The 17,550-nt window shown below is 41.3% G+C and overlaps 1 long non-coding RNA gene across 4 annotated transcripts in view; it reads right to left on the bottom strand.

The window, feature by feature from the left end:
• LOC110143777 (uncharacterized) overlaps nt 1-17,550 on the bottom strand; it is a 527,857-nt gene that overhangs the window by 376,066 nt on the left and 134,241 nt on the right. For all 4 annotated transcript variants that reach the window (XR_011492754.1, XR_011492756.1, XR_011492755.1 and 1 more), the window contains exon 3: nt 12,482-12,587. This is a non-coding gene — a long non-coding RNA (uncharacterized lncRNA). The remainder of the gene's footprint in view (nt 1-12,481; nt 12,588-17,550) is intronic.

Genomic DNA, 17,550 nt, shown 5'->3' with positions numbered 1-17,550 from the left:
CCCAGAAAAGCAGGGTGTAGGAAATATTAATTCCTGAGCTCACCTTTCTACTCCTCTGACCCTCTTTATTACAAAAGGCACTTGTACGTGCTCATTATCCCTCTTTTAAGGGCACGTTAACCTCTTTCACCTCCAAAACAAAAAGTTCTTCTCCAACACACGAAAATTTCTTTCCTGTGTATAAACCAGGGGATGACAGAAATTCTGCAAAAGCAAAAATCTTCTGCACCCTCCCCCACCAACCAAAATCCCATTAACCACCAACATAATGTTCTCTTCTCAAATTATTCAGACCTAATTTTTTGACTTAATTAATGCCAACGCTGCCCTTTCGCTCACTGCCATCTGCCAGGAGTCATCTCCCAGGCAGAAAGGTCGCAGCGCTCAGCGTGACACAGGCCAGGCGGGATCCAGGCTTCCCTCGCCTCGTCATTCACCTCTCTTGCGCCAACACCAGCCAGCATCAGCTATCACTGTCAATGGTGGACGGTCATATGTCAGCAGTTAGTGATGGCAAAAGCTCAGCAGCTTCTGAGCCTGCCTTTAAAAGAAAAGCATGCAGATGCTCATACCCACTTGGCAAAACAACTAAAATGTGTAGGTGGGAAAGCACATCTTTTCCCATTAGAATGATATCTGTTAATGCAGAGAGCACAGGCATAGACTGAGCCACACGGAACTGCCGTTTTTCTAAGCCAGTGGCAGTCAATTACCAGCAATTCCAGATGGTTCAGACTAAGAGTACAGACGACTGTCTGCACCAGTTTGGCACGTCCTTAACGAGGACCTGAACGGAGTTTGTTACCTGAGACATGTAACACGATAACCAAATATCTTATTTCAGAAGCATTTCAGGCTGTCACAACCACCTAATGAAAGGAAATATGCTTCTATGAACTGAACACCTTTGTCAGGCTCCGCAATGGGTATCCAGTGATACCCCTGTGCTAGTGGAAGAGACAGATTCATGAGGAAGGTTCTGTGAGAGGGAAGCCAGGGTTCATAGGGAATACATCAGAGATCCACCCAGACTCCTCTGGAGGGGTCCAGGCAGACTCTTGGAGGAGACAGCACCTTGGCTGGGTTTTCAAGGATGTGTCGGAGAGCCAAACTGAAGTCCAAGAGTCGGTGGACTGAGAGAAGGGGATGGTGAGGACAGAATCAACTTCTAGGCAGTCCCGCTTCCAAAAATGTTTGGCAAAGAATGTTTCCATTCACAGCATCTCTGGCTTATTCCTGCTATTCCGATTCATTATAACTGCCTTTTCCAGCATTAACTCAGGCCAGTGGTTGCAATGAATAAAGAGCAACATTAAAATACCACCAGGAAAGATTCATCATTCTCAGCTTCTGACTGAGGAGAGAAAATGTCTTAAAGCTTCATAGGTGTTTCTGTTTAGTCTGGGGACCCATGTCATATTAACTAACTAGATAAATACCTGGAGTACTCAATCTTGCTACTAACATTTTAATCCCTCCCAGTCCCATTCAAATTGTACCTAATATCTGGTGACTATGAATAACATAAAACAGATCTAAAATTCATTTTCAGGGGGGAAAAATGTGCAAGGAGTGAGGTCCACCCCTGCAATAACCTTCTCTTTACAGGATTGCCATTTGAGATTGCCCAGCTGGCATTTGATTCCTGCAGCGTGTGGAGTCCCTTCTCTTGCTAATTTAGCTGCAGGGCAGACCTCGCTCTGCTTTAGAACTGCACTGAGGGAACTGTCTTCTCCGGCTGGGAAAGACCGCTGGAATCCAGAGAAGGGAAAACAAAGGGCGCCCTCCTCAGAGAAGCTGCCAAGTGCTCAGACCTTCACGTTGAATTACACTTGTCACCGTGGGATCTGTGTTGCTGGCCTCTTCCCCCTCCCATCTGCAGTCGTCAAACCCTCCCCATTCAGAATCCAGTGAACATTCAACTGCTGCAACCCAGGGAGAAAATCCAATACTTTTTCTACATCTCATTATTAAAGCAAAAAAGGAACAGTAGCTACCCAACTCAGCTTTTGTAAGAAACTCGTGAATTACATTGCCATGAACTAAAAAAAATAAATCCAAATGTTAGCATCTCTGGGACTGAGACAGCAACAAGAAAGGTACCTTGGGCAGAATCATAGACCTCTGCACATGGAGCCCGGCCTGGCATCTGAGTGATCCTGGCAAGGATCTTGTCTGCCCCTCCCTTTTTTCTTGCATGGTTCCTTTTGCAACTTTTTCAGCCTTTGGGACCTTGATCAAGGAGCAGGCAGCTCTACTTTGTCAGCTGAACTGAGCTAAAATACTACAAGCTAAGATGTACATGCACTCCTCCTTCTAAGCTAAAGATCTCCTTTGGGTGAGGAGTGTAGAAGTTGAGGGAATAATGGGCAGAGTGTTAGGTCATTTCCCAACTGGGACAGTTACAAAAAATCTTTTGACTGAGGCATAACACACATATAGAGAAGGGCACAAACCATATGTGCACAGTGACTACCCTTGTGGAACCTGCAACCAGATTAAAATCAGAACATTAGGCCAGAAGCCCCTCCCTGGGATCCCATCCTGCTTCTCCTCACAGCCAGGGTAACCACTCTATTGACTGCTAACACCATTGATTTATTTGACCTCAAATGAGGATACTTTTAAGAGATCCGTGCTGAAGCTGAAGTTCTGATACTTTGGCCACTGGATGTGAAGAACTGACTCATTAGAAAAGACCCTGATGTTGGGAAAGATTGAAAGCAGGAGAAGAAAGAAGGGGATGACAAAGGATGAGATGGTTGGATGGCATCAGTGACTCAATGGATATAAGCTTGAGCAAGGTCCAGGAGTTGGTGGTGGACAGGGAAGCCTGGCGTGCTGCAGTCCATGGGGTCACAAAGAGTTGGACATGACTGAGTGATGGAACTGAATTGAATCATGCTGGGACAACAGCATAAACCAGGCTCTCTGTGACCAACTCAGATGTTTGTGGTGTACACATCAGTCACTTCTGGGCTGTTTCCCAGGCACTTCACACTGACCCCTGTTCTAACACGTGTCACATTCTGCATAGTTGACAAGTTTTGCAACCATCTCCCTGCTCCTAGAGGTCAAATTCAACTCTGAGTCTTCTCTTTCCCCCAGTATCATTCAAGGACCTGATGAAGGAGTCAGCAGCACTTGGGTTTCCAAATTCCTGTCCCTCATTAGCAGGTTGGGCAGAGAATACACCATTTTATCTCCATCCTGGCCTGATGATGGGGTCTTCTGGAGGAAGATTTTGCCTTAGGAAAGTTTTCTGTCAGCCAAGAGTCCGCCTGGCCCCTTCCTGCGATCAAACCATCCTATGACCCGTGCTCTCAGCCTGCCCGTTTTTTTGTGCATACCCTCCCCACCCTCCCGCCTGTGTGTGTGTCTGGCAGGGGAGGGAGGCAGGGGAGAAAAAGACTCTCTCCTTGTCAGGCTCCTCTCAGCCCTCCAGGCCTCAACCTGCAGTGTCCATCTTGGTAGGACCCACACTGCCCAGTTTTAGCAAGAATCTTGTTAGGCCAATCTAAAAAGAACACTCACCTTCCATACCTAACAACCCTCAGTGTCTGATCAAATTCCTCGTCCACCACCCTTGGTACCTGACCACCCTGGCCAGCCTTCAGCAAGCTTCCCGTCCAGTCCATTTAGCCGCAATGCCCCCACACTGCTGATGTTTCCTCTTAGCAATTTTCCATCCATCACCCCCCACCCTGCTCCTCGGCTATAAATCCCCGCTTGTCCGTGCTGTGCTTGGAATTGAGCCCAGCTCTAAACTGAGGTCTCTTTTCCCTGATTGCAATAATTCCTGAGTAAAGTCTGTTTTTATGCTTTAACTGCAGTCAGACTCTGGTTTTCTCTGGGAGGGAGGCACACGCTGTGCACACATGTGTGTGTTTTCTTCTTGGTTCTGCTGCCACGGGTCTCTGTTAAAACAAAAAGCTTCCTCCCCAGCCCCTACCCTCTCCACTCCTCACATCCACCGTTTGACCTGCAGGCAAATGAAGCCATTCAAATATTTGCTCATCATGTCATCTATTCCCATCCGACCTTGCAATTCCTGTCATGCCCCACATGTCAGTTTGAAGCATAACGTCATTAATACCTCCAGCGCCCTAATGGATGCTTCACACATGAACGCATTAATGAAATGTGTTATTGTTTTCCCTCACAGGACATTAACAATCTACCTCACGCTGGGTCCCGGAGCCCCTCAGAGTTGCTGAAAACCACTAGCTATCAAATGAACCCTCAGTTCCGCCTCAGTAACTTTAAGTTCAAGTTTATCACTGAAGCGTCAGTCATGTGAGAAGAAAATACAAGCCTCTGAGGGCTTTGGGGCCCAGCTTCAATTACCATAAAGAGTAACAGGCAGTGATGGCTGCAGGATGGGGTGGGGGGAGCCAGGGCCCCATGGAAACAAACCCTGTCAAAATGAAATAGGAAAGATCTGGGTGTCACTGGCATGATTTGTTTCTTGTTTCTCCCCTTTGTCTATGGGCTGATGGTTTGAATAATGAAGATGGTATTGGTTTTCTTCCTGAGCTTGCTGGCACAGGAGGTCTGATTTTCTGACGCACAGCTGACATATTAAGAGGGATTAAAGTTTCTGTACACAGGCAATGTTTAAATTAGCTTCCTTAAGCCCCAAAGAAATCTTTCCAGCTGATTTGCAAAATGAACCCCAGCACGGCCCGCAGCCACCCTGCACTGGTTGCCTAAACAGCCTCGGGTTTCTGTTTGGCCAGCTGTTTTGCAAAATCGGAAGAAAAGGAAAGGTAATTCCCTTTCAACGTTGCCTCAGCCAGTATTTCTTCTGTAATTAAAATTGAAAGCTTTCCCCAACAGGTTCTCAGAGGCTCTCCTGGAGAAACAGATTTCTCTTTTCCTGTATAATTAAGCGCAAATTGTAAGGTGCAGGACTTTGCGATTGCGGAGGGACGGATGGTCAGAGGTGTTCCATGAAAAGCTGGGGGACAGCTTTTGTGTTTGGTTAGCTGTTAGGAAATGCTAATTGCCTTTTCTCTTGCCATTAGGCACTAATCCCCCGCTGTGCCAGAAATTTTTTGCAGGCTGGGGCCAGAAAGGTGGAGGCAGATGCACAGCACAAACACCACGCAGAGAATCACCTGCGCTGGGAAACTGCTGGTCAGCCGGGAAGGTGATTGTTCACCCAGCGTTTGTGCCAACAGCATGCCCCCAAACTTCTTTTCTTCTTGTCCTTGGGAGCAGGCTTAAGAGTAGGTACGAAATCCAGTCTCTGAATGTCTCAGGTCACTAAGCGTGTGCCCTACACTTAAAGCTTCCAACAGCAATTAAGCCTCTAATCAAAAACTCCTGGCTCGGGAACAAAAGTCAAGGCTTAACTCTTTCCTGGGCTTCTGACTGCAAGGAGATCTTGTTGCCTGCCTGTCAGAGCTCTGTCCTTGCGTCCCCACATCTATCCTCTGAAGGGGAGACAGCACACAGCCAGCTCCCAGAGACCCCAGCACAGCCACCTAGAAAAAGCTCAGGAGGCCAGTGTGTGGCCTCCCACAAATACAAGGCACATGGGCTGGACCCACCTCACCCCAACACCTCCGCCTCTGCAGGTCTCATCCCAGAAATGCCCTTAGCTTCTAAAGAACCAAAGCTGTGAGCAAAGATGGCCATTTTTCTGTCATTTTACTTTAGCCCTATGCAAAAAACCTCCAGGGCGGCCCTAAGACTCTGTTCCCCTGGTGTTGACCCCCTGTATGGTCATCACCTCCCTCTCAGAATAGACAGAATCTGTGACTTTTTTCTAAACAATTGAGTATGGCGAAGGTGAAGGAGTTTGGCAGATGTTACGAAGGTCTCAAGTCAAAAATGTATATCAACAGAGAAGATTATCCTGTGGGGCCTGGTCACTGAAAGCTCAGCAAAGAGGAACCAGGCCTTCCACAAGCCAGAGACCCTCCTTTCTGGCTGGCTGCAGTAAGCAGCCACAATTGAAGAAGCCTATGGGGAGGAATTTCAGGACCTCCAGGACCTGGGGGACCTCCAACAACAATCAGCAAAAAGCTGGGGACCCTGGTCTTTTTTTTTTAAATTTTTTAAATTTTTTTATTGTTTTTTTTTTTTCCATTTATTTTTATTAGTTGGAGGCTAATTTACAACATTGCAGTGGTTTCTGTCATATATTGAAATGAATTAGCCATGGATTTACATGTGTTCCCCATCCCGGTCCCCCCTCCCACCTCCCTCTCCACCCCATCCCTCTGGGTCTGCCCAGGGCACCAGGCCCGAGCACTTGTCTCATGCATCCAACCTGGGCTGGCGATCTGTTTCACCCTAGATAATATACATGTTTCGATGCTGTTCTCTTGAACCATCCCACCCTCGCCTTCTCCCACAGAGTCCACAAGTCTGTTCTATACATCTGAGTCTCTTTTTCTGTTTTGCATATAGGAGTTCTCAAACAATAAGTTTTGTAGTTCAGATCATTTTAGAAATCAACTGCCATACACCAACAGGACTTTTTCCCCATGAAGCTTGACAAGCTAAACCTATTTATATAGAAAAGCAGACCATTTTTGAAGACTCTAAATGTCAGATACAGTGATAATTTATAGTATATTATAAAGTATGATACTTGCACAATGATTTAATGAAATAATAAACCAACAGAATAAAAAGAAGTGCCCAACACAGGCCCATGCATGTACTAAAATTTGATATACAGAAGATAGCACATTACAAACCAGAGGGGAACAACGTCCTGCATAGTAAATGGTACCTGATGATAGGTTTCCCAAACAGAGGTGGGGATGACTAAATTCCTAAATGAAGTTTTCTTACATTTTCTTCCATTTCATTTAACTACCAAACAATGAAAAGAGAAGTAAAAAAGGTACAAGCCAAGATTTTTAAACTATAACACAGAAAATAGTTATATAAATCATGATACTTCACTGTATTTTGCAACCATTTCATTATTATCTTAAAATAATCTAAGATTTCGTGGGGAGGGCTGACCTTTTAAAAAACATATTACTGCCTATGATTCAGCTCTTAACACACATGCTAAATTCATGATTGAGAAAGGGGATTCATTTTTTTAAAAAACAGTTTTAACATGCCTTTGGCCTAACAAAAGCCAAACATAGGATATAATTCAAAATTGTAGGATTATGAAGATTCGATAGGAGTATGAATGAAACAAGATTGGTCATAAATTGTTAAGTACTGAAGCAAAATAATGGGCATCTAGGGCTTTATTATTTATGTATTTTAATACTTTTCCATAACTAAGTCTTTTTCTAAAAGGAAAGAAAGAATATTTGATAAAGCATCTCAAGAAAGTAAGCTATACAGAACTTGTGTGCTATGATTTTAAGAAAATACACGTGTATGTGTGCGTATACGATATGTATATATAGGCATACTAAAATATATGTGCATAGAATTTATGCTATATATACACATACATATATACATAAGTAACATAACTTTGGGGAGTAGGCAAGCCTGCATTCTTATGCCTTTGTGTTACAGGGAAGGATCCTAAACCCTCCTGGGTGGTTATTGTCTGTTTCCCTCCAGGCCCCCTCTCCACCCTTCTCTGGTGACCTGCAGGGCCAAGGCGTACAGGACCCCAGCCCCTCCGACTGGGTCTGGGCTATGAAGAGCATTAGAGACACATAGGGCTTCCCTGGTGGCTCAGCTGCTAAAGAATCTGCCCACAATGCGGAAGACCTGGGTTCAATCCCTAGGTTAGAAAGATCCCCTGGAGAAGGCAAAGGCTACCCACTCCAGTATCCCAGCCTGGAGAATTCAATGGACTGTTTAGTCCTTGGGGTCACAAAGAGTCGGACATGACTGAGCAACTTTCACTTTCAGAGAGACAGATGGGAACGAGGTGGAAGGTAAAGTCACAGGATTTGTTACCCTGACTCTGTCCCCACCAGACGGCCTCCACATGGGCTATAACCTTCCACTGAAGGTTACCATACCTCTCAAGAAGGCCAGTTCTACAAGACCGCTCTCTGCTGGGTTCCTGAAACTGATCCCTCTCTTTTCTCCTCTGGACATAGAACTTGCTTTGGCTCAGCTGCCACTATCCCCAGATTCCTGCACAATCCCTTGTATGCGGTTGTACTCACACCTTCATAATAGTTTTGTGTACCATCTGTTTTCTTTAAGGACCCTAATTACCACACTCTTCATTAAACAATAGATGGCACACAGTTATGATGAACAGAGATGGGGAGATTTTATTCTCTACATGTGCAAGTATTTCCAATACTGTAGTTTTGTTCTAGGTGATTCCCAGGCTGAACACAGCATAGGTAGGAGTAATTTTTAAAAGTTGTAGAATTCGAGGTATTGACTAGATACTTACTGGTCCACAGACTAGTTCCCTTTGCTAACAGACATGAAAGGAACTAGAGCACAGTCCTTTCTTTGAAAAGCCCAAATGGTGAGAGTAACTCAGCTCTTCTAACTTTCCCCATATTCAAACCTAGACTCAGTGCTATAATATTATTAAAGCACAAATATTACACTGCAATTACTTGAGTACACATATTTATCTCCTCCAGTAGGCTGTAAGTAATTCAAGGAAAAGAGTCTGTCTTATTCAACTTTATATCCTCACCACCTAGCATAGTGTCTGGCACATAACAGACACACAGTACATGTTAATTGAATGAATAAATGTCTGCTTGAATAAATGAATGCCGGGGGGCCCGTGTGTCCCATAGCAGGGCTCTAAACAGAGGCTCTTCTCACCTTCTAGTTGCCATCTGGCTACCAAAAGCAGCACCAAATCCAAATGTGACCTTCATACCATGGAATAAAGAATCTTTCTCATCTGAATCACTCCCATCTGCCTGGCTACTGTCAATGTAAGGTCTTGAGGCTGAGACACACCTTCATTCATTAAAAGGGGACGGGGGAGCAGATGGCAAATGAAGGTACTAAAGCTCATTAATTCCTAATGGAGGCTTCTTCCTGGATGTAATTAGAACAAAAAGAAGGAAGAGCCAGAGGAGGAGTGTTTGGGAGATAAAGTAGGCAGCTGGAAGAGGTTTATGAAAGGTATAAACCCTCAGGGAGCTTTCCATTAGTGAGGATAATAATACCCACACTTCACGATGGCATAGTTTTCCATAACCAGCAAAACACGTCTGCAAACATTATTTCATCAGAGTCTCAGGAAAGGATTGTGAGACATCAAGGTGAGTTTTATTTTTCCAATTGCATAGATTAAAAAAGTGGTGCTCAGAGAAGTTAGGCCACCCGCCCTGAGTAACATGGCTAGAAAGGGACAGAAGAAGGATGGATTTAAAACATTCTGATGCTGAATTTGGTCTCCATCCATTCCATGGCTATAAATGGAAAGAAACCTCCAGACCAGTTCTGAAAAGCAAGTGACACTCCACCCAGCTCAGCTACTGCATACCACAGTCTTTTCTTCCATGCCCATTACCAATCACTTAAAGACATCCAGTTACCTTCTATTTATGATTGGCAAGTGAAACACAGGAGTTCTTACGGGCCCACAGTTTTTCTTTATGTCCCCATAGAAGACCAAGCCAAGAGAGAAAGGAAATCTTCCTATTAGACCTAGTTAACTGACTTCATTTATTCCCATTGTTCCCAACACAAAATAAAGGTATTCAAACATACAGTTGCCTAGAAATTGATAATTACATATTGTACTTTGATCTTATGGGAAGTGTACAGCATAGGTCTGAGATATCAGCATTAAATGCAGACACATTATCAAGGGTTTGCTAATCATAGTCAATGTCAGTCTATCCTAAAAAGGATTACATTACTTGAAAACTGACTCTTTGCATTAAAGTAAACTTGCCCCTTGAAGCCTTTTTCTTCCTCTCTCAAAGGCACACAGCTGACAGTTCAAATGCAAGCGGAAGCAGAAAAGAAAAAGGAAGATGTTCTATTTAACCAGCATCAATTGCTTATAGCTATCCTGTTCTCAATATCCTTTCCCCTCAAGGAAGCATTCAGCCAACATTTTTATTGGACTGATGCCCAGATAGCTCCATTAATTCATGCAACTACCTTTGTTGGAGCACTCCAGGCATTATTACTCATGAATCCTACAGAGTACAAATATATCTCTAGAAAAACTGTCATTTGTATTACATATGACCTTAAAGCATCTTCATAAATTATACCTTCAAAGCAAACTAGAGAGCACCGAAATCTTTTGCTAAGTTAGTCAACTTAATTTCACCAGACCTACTGTCTTTTATTTACATATACAATGTAATTAAATTGGTTTCAGTGAGCCAGGTCTTTCGGTTTCATCAATATCATAAGGTACTTTTGATGATGTATGATCTATAAATCTGTAATGGTATCTTTCTACTCTGTGGGTTTCATTGGTTCATATTTGTCTTCTAATTATGCTGTCCTGTGATGTATTCTAGCCATGATGCGGACTTACAGGCTGTGGATTACTTTTGATACTACATCTAGTATGGAACCGAACAAGAAAAATTGTGCTTTGGTTTCATATACATTAGACCGTTTAGCATGAAACCTGTCCATTTTCAAATATTTTTGCAACAGAAATATATTCAATTATTACATTAGTTACCTTATCCTAAATTGTCAGTAGCCCACCATGGTAATAAGAAAATTCTTTCCCAAAATAAGTACCATTTTATTTCTAACTGATTATAAAATGAGCATTGTTTTTTTACCCAACATTTCCATGAAATCTTTTAATAAATATTCTTGTTTCACATTAAGAGTTTAAATGAATAAAGCATTATTCACATAAAGGAAAGAAGTACTTTGACCTACTATACTATTTTCTAAAAGAAACTGGAATCACAGTTCATGATAATATCCTGAAGATGATCTAGGACATACAAAAAATCAGTATTATCTGTGAACAATTTAGCAAAACTTCTTTGTCTCCAGACAGAAAGCAACAATGTCATTCAGCTATTTACATATGGCCCAGATATTAAAAAAGGAACTGTTTCCTGCTCTCTGTGAAGGAAAACTATGAATAACTATCACTGGGGTCATCATCAACTGCACAAAAGGTAACAGGTAGCTTGCAACAAAGTAGTGTCAGAAGCAAAATGGACCTGGAGCAAGGAAATCTGTCTTAAGGCATGATTGCCTTAAGGCATGGTCTTAAGGCAAGATTAACTAAGGATCAATATTTGTGTTGCCTGGCAAAGTTCTCCAAGTTCCCAGATGAGGAACCTTCTTTCACACAGATATGGAGTTTTCCAGGAGAGTTCTAGAACCTTTCAACCTCAGAATATATCTGGCCTGTCCTCTTTTCAAAAGTTAAACTGGTGTGATCTTGGAGAAATGGGAGTTGAACCAACTCTTAGAGCTCTTCAGAGAATAGGAATTTCAGCTTCCTGACTTAACCATGTTGTTTCTGCCTAATTTATTTTATATGGCCACATTTACCACACTTACAATGCAGCCCAAATCTACCTGTTTCTTTTTTTTATGCAGCATTCACTCATTTATTCAATAATTATATATGAGCACCTCTTAATTCCAGGTACAACTTTAGGAGCTGGGATTAAACAAGAAACCAAATTCTTCCTCTTGTGGTCTTTATTATTCGAGCAATAAACTATTCAATTCCAGTAACATCCATATTTCTTGTATGACATTGGGTCAACTACTTTGATCAAAACTAGTTTTGTTAGAATTCCTTTAACAGAAAAACTCAGCTACATGGAAACCAACATTAGGTTTATGCTCACAATTTGACTGCATTTGGGGCTGGTTCTTTTCTATTATTTGTCATCCTTGTGTTTCCTAGAGGTGTGCCCTGAACTGAAAAGCTGTTTTTCCCTCATTCTGGAAGGACACCCAGTTTGACCCTCTATGCCTCTCTGAAGGAACACAGGTGGAATATGAAGAAAGAGGGTGCCTAGCCAGCTCAGGCCCATTCGACCTTGGTGAAAATGTCCTTACACCAAGTCTCCTAGGGAGGACACAGGAAAGGCTGCATTGTAATTACCACTCCAGGTAACGTGCGACGACTACCACCACCACTGTGCTTTGACCTCACACACACTAGAATATTTATGCAACTTAAGTACTTAGCAACTCCACGAGGAACAGATGAGAAAATAGGCCAGAAAAAGGTAAGTGACTTGTCTACAATTAAGAACTCTGGCAAATGGTGGTGCTGGGATTCAAACTTAGGTCTGTCTGATTTCAGGGGTCCCTCTCTTATGAAAAACCTACAATGTTATTTATCTAATAAAACCACAGAAAGGAATTATGAAATGTTAACCATCACTATTTCACATCCTATAGAATGACATAACCCATGATGAAAATACAAAGTTTAAATGTCAGTCTTGTATTTTCAGTTCCTTCTCTGAATCTTAGCTATGAATCTATGCTTATTTTGAACATTGTTTTGTATGCATTCTCATAAGAAGACCATCCATGTCTGTATCAATTAAAATAGAAACAAATATTCAGTGCAGATGTCTGGTTCACTTACCTTGAACAAAGTAGCTTCCAGTGCTTCCACTTTTGAAGATGGGGAAAGATCAGACAGGAATGAAGTTCACTTTAGTTTGGTCCAGGAAAAATGAAGATTCACAGCTCTGGGAATAAAGAAAGAATCAGACCTTGTCAGGACATTTGGTTCTAATTACTAGTGAAAAAATGTTTCTACAATGCAATAACATTAAAGTAGTTGAGTCATTTGAGCTACAGAAGGTCAAAAACAATGATTACGATCAAGATATGATTATTATTGCATATACTTTTGATTCTTGGGAGTGAGTCTTCCTTTCTCTTTTCCTCATTAAAATTAAGATTTGATGGTTTATCAGTGTAAAGTTGATAAGTGAACAAGATAATTTAATATTATTTTGACAATGAAGCATATTCCTTGTAAAACACAAATTCTCTGGAGTCTTAGTCTCTCAATTCCCCTGTTCTATCCCAACAAAGCTTCCTCTGTCTAGTATCTAGCCATAGCTTTGCTCAATAAAGCAAAACAAAACACAAATCATCTCATGCTAGCCATTAGAATGAAGAACTGACCCAGAAGACAAAAAAAAAAAAAAAAGCCATTTGACATAAAACAATAGGTTGTCGTGGTCTAAACTACTCATCTGGCGTGTACCACAAATCCCTGAGTACCATTAGTTAGTTGTCTTTTCAGATAAACTCAGTGAAAACTTACTGAATAATTTTCCATGTGCAAGCACTGTGCTAGATATTAAGAGCAAGGAGGCACAATAGAGATTTATCACTGAAGAAAGGGATATATGCAAACAATCCTGACATCAAGTGATAATTTCAGGGATAGAGAGAAAAACAGCATACTTTTGAAGAATAATGCTAACTTGATATGATTCTTTTTTCTGATTTATTATAAACCCTTGCAAACCATAAATTTGTATTTTCCAGGATCTTGGCATTCATGAGTGTAAGGACAGAAATTCAGTATATTCTTTAAAGTACATGTGTAACCTGATATCGGCTTCAGACACAGGTAGATCAGGCTTTTTAAAGAGGACATAAGAATTTCTTTATCTACTCCTTGGCTCTGGTTTTCTCTATATTGGCTTCATTCTTCAAAGATCCTCTAATAGTGGGATTAAAGATATCCCCAGAAACACGGCACCTGGTTAGTAATCTTAGGAGAAAACTTCTCTTCCCCATAGTTTAAGTCAAAAGTCACGGAATTCATTCTGAGTAGACTGTTTTATGCTGTATGTCCATCACCATACAAGCTACTGGGGCCAGAGGGATGGGATACACTGACTGGCCAATCTGAGTCGTGTGCCTCCTGCCGGAGCTCCTGGAAAATCCAAAGCACTGGACTGAGAGCTGCAGGGGGACGTTCGCCTGACAGAAACCTAAGTGTAGCTCTCATAAGAAAGGTAAATGTCTCCTGGGCAAGGCAAACACCACGCGCCCACCACAGAAGGTACTCAGCAAACATTTGTTAATTGATGTGTTGATTAGTAAGCCTGGGATAAATGAGATGAGGGTAAATACTATGTGTGAAAGGAGACAGAGCCTAGAAAAATTGTGAAATGAAGCTACAGAGGTGGGCAGTGTCCTGCAAGGCCTTTCGGAAATAAATCAACAAAAAGGAGCCGATCTTGATCGTTTTGCACCATTTGAGAATTAATTGAATCTGTAATCAATAAACAATCCTGAGGGCTTGCTAAGGTGAGCGCTGCCTTCCGTGATATGAAAACTGTATCATAGGTTTCAGAAGGTGAACATGGTTAACTATGATTGCCACAAAACAAGAAAAATAAATAGAAATCTTAAATGAGTCCTTGAATCACAATAGATACAATTATGAAAACTAGACTATACGTTTACCAGACTTTCATGTTATTACTTTAAAAGACTTCCCTAAAAAGCCACAAGGAAAAGATATCTCTTATTCTAATCATGGAATGATCAGAAATGGCAACAATATACCATTGCTTCAAAAGAAAATCAATTAGTCCTTTAAAAACAGTGTCTATAAAAATGCACATAACTTTGATAATGCATTGTATTTGCAAGGTAGAGGAACCTTTAAAAATGCATCAATGACTTAAATGACTTTTCATTGTTATACTACCTTAAACAAATCTTACTTAATGCATTAAAAGCTTTGTGCAGTTCTTATTTTATCCAACCAGGAACTAGAACATGTTTTAAGAGGTCTTCATGTCCAGCCACCTGCCTCCAAGAAAAACTACACGTACAGTATCATAGACAATGGCCTCACGTGTCCATGCTGGCATCTCATAATTCATGCCACTTGCCCAGCTCTTTGCAAAAGCCCATTTTTACATGGAAATGATTCATTTAGTATAATTAGAAAGCCATAAGTTTTCACTTACTCATTTAGAAACAATTTTTAGTTCCTATAAACACTGTTCTAGAAAATAAGATGCAAAAATGAATGAAACATGTCTCTTGCTTCTAAGGAACTCACAGGCTAAAGACACCAAGGTGAGCCAAAAATTACCATACAGTATGATGAGCACGGTGAAGAAGGAAATGGCAACCCGCTCCAGTATTCTTGCCTGGAGAATCCTGTATTCAGAGGAGCCTGGTGGGCTGCTGTCCTTGGGGCCGCACAGAGTCGGACATGACTGAAGCAACTTAGCATGCATGCATGCGTTGGAGAAGGAAATGGCAACCCACTCCGGTACTCTTGCCTGGAGAATCCCAGGGACAGAGGAACCTGGTGGGCTGCCGTCTATGGGGTCACGCGGAGTCGGACAACTTAGAAGCAGCAGCATGATGAACACGGAGACAGGGAGACATGCAAGGTCAGTGGGGCTACAAGCACTCTCTGCTCTTCATCACACTATTTAAAAAGGTGGGGGAAGAAAAGTTGGCCACTCTGAAATAATTCTGAGGACATTATCTCCAAAGGTTTATAATGTTCCTAGTTTCTTCATCATTTCCACACTGAGGAATTCCATAACTGTCCCAAAACTAGAGCGTGTTTTATATGGAAAAACTGCTACAGGGCAATCATTAACAGCATTTACTAATACTCAACCAGAGAAACCACTCTTTGCCATGGTAAGTTTTTCAAACTATGAGGAGCAGTAGGGCTGAAATGAATCTAGTCATGAATGAAAACAAAATGATTGAATGAAAACAGTTTGTTTAAAAGTATTCACTTGACATTTCTACTCCAGACATATAGATTAAGAGGCTGTCTATCAAGGTAAATCAATTTGAAAGTTGAGCCTGACTCTCTCCACCCTCAAGAAGTGATTTGCAGGTATTTGTGGCCTTTCGTTTTGGTTTGACTGTTATTTCGTGTTTTACTGGTAATTCTTCTTATGGAACACTGAGAACATTTATTTGTTCTTTGGTCAGGTTTATTGAGGTATAATTTACAGTCAGTAAAATGCACCCTTTCTAGCATACAGTTCTATGAGTTTTGACAAATGTATATAGTCATGCAACCACCACCACACCGAAGATAGAGAATAGTTCTAACATCCTGAAAAATTTTCCCTGACCCTTGGAAGTCAACCTCTACCCCCCAACAACCATGGAAAATAAATAGAAGCCCCTGTTTCCCAACTTTTAGCTATTGAAGTGCCACCTTTCATAATTGTGCCTCTACCTGCACGTCACCCATATCATTATTTATTTAACAATTATATGGTTTGCAGTTTTATTGAGAAATTTATTTTCAAATGGAAATTTATTCTTTGCTATTTTAAATAAGGATCCCTTGCCATAAACAAAACTATGAACAATATCCAACAACATAAAACTATCTATATGACTAGATGTACCTCCCCGGATCCTGAGTATCCTTGGTGGGGTCAGTATACACACCTATACATGCTTTAGGAAACACCAGTGATGGTAACTATCCCATGCTTTAAATGCTCTCTCCTTGACTGTGCATTCTGTGTACACTCAGAGCTCAAGTAAAGCATTAAAACCTATTTAAAATTACAAAATTAAAATCTATTTAAAATTTTAAAAACTATTAAAATTGCAATGTCTTTCTACCTACATCGGGCCTTGGAAGCCTACTGCTTATTTGCCAAACAGGTTACTAAAGCTGATTTTTATGGAAATATGGACCAGATGGACCTTCTTCCTCATCTCTTCAAAATAGTCCTTTCTAAGCAAGACCAAGGCCAGTGTGATTCAGCAACACCTATTTTTGTTACAGTTGACATATGGTATCTCCTTACCCTAGATGAAAAAATGGAACAGAACCTTGGCCCCCAAAACAATTAAAGAATTTATTCACCAATTCTTATCTTTGTGTGAGTATTATCTTATATATCTGGCAATTGCCATAGGAATCTATGTAGATAATCACATTTTAAAAGGAAATACATTATTGAAATTTCTTTTAACCCATGGTCACTACGCTCTTTGACAACAATAGTTGACCTTCATGATATTAACCATCTCTTCCGTTTGAAAGGGACTAAAATGTTTGTTCTGCTTCCTGTTTAATAAAGCCATAAAAAGGATTAATGAGGGAAAACCTCTAGAATACTCCAAGCACTTTCCAAAAAGGCAGCAGTAAAACAGCAGGCGCCTCTTGTGAACACACATTTGTCTTCTTCCTGTAAACTCATCCTGAAGGACATCAGGCTTCCAGCTTATATTTAATTGGCTGATTATGTTGTCACTCTTGAGCTCCTTGCCAAGTTACAGGGAAGAGTTTTCTTGGAAACCATAGTTCCCCAACTTTCTCCAGCTATGCAGTTTAATTACATCTAGCAAAATGACAACAGAGCTCCTAATTAGCCTGGAGATTAATTACTGCTGAATCAGTCCAAACACCACAGCTACCAAATTCAACACAGGTGCTTAGATGAAGGGAAAGAGTTTTCTCGATACCCAACAGAAGGAGGTCATGGGAGGTGTGCTTTAGCACTCTCTTCCCGTGAGCTTAAACACACAACCTGTGCGAGATACCTTGAGTCTTTAGAGCCAGGATACCCTGAAGTATTTTAAAAAGAACTAGACTCAAAAACATTTCAAATACTGATACCACATATTCTGAAATGTGCATACTTTCTTGCTGTACAAATTTATGCAAACTAGAGC

Source organism: Odocoileus virginianus, chromosome 18 (genome assembly GCF_023699985.2).
Source record: "Odocoileus virginianus isolate 20LAN1187 ecotype Illinois chromosome 18, Ovbor_1.2, whole genome shotgun sequence".
In the NCBI taxonomy this organism is placed as follows: domain Eukaryota; kingdom Metazoa; phylum Chordata; class Mammalia; order Artiodactyla; family Cervidae; genus Odocoileus; species Odocoileus virginianus.
The sequence above is the reverse complement of the archived record's forward strand: the minus strand, read 5'-3'. Positions and strand labels throughout refer to the sequence as shown.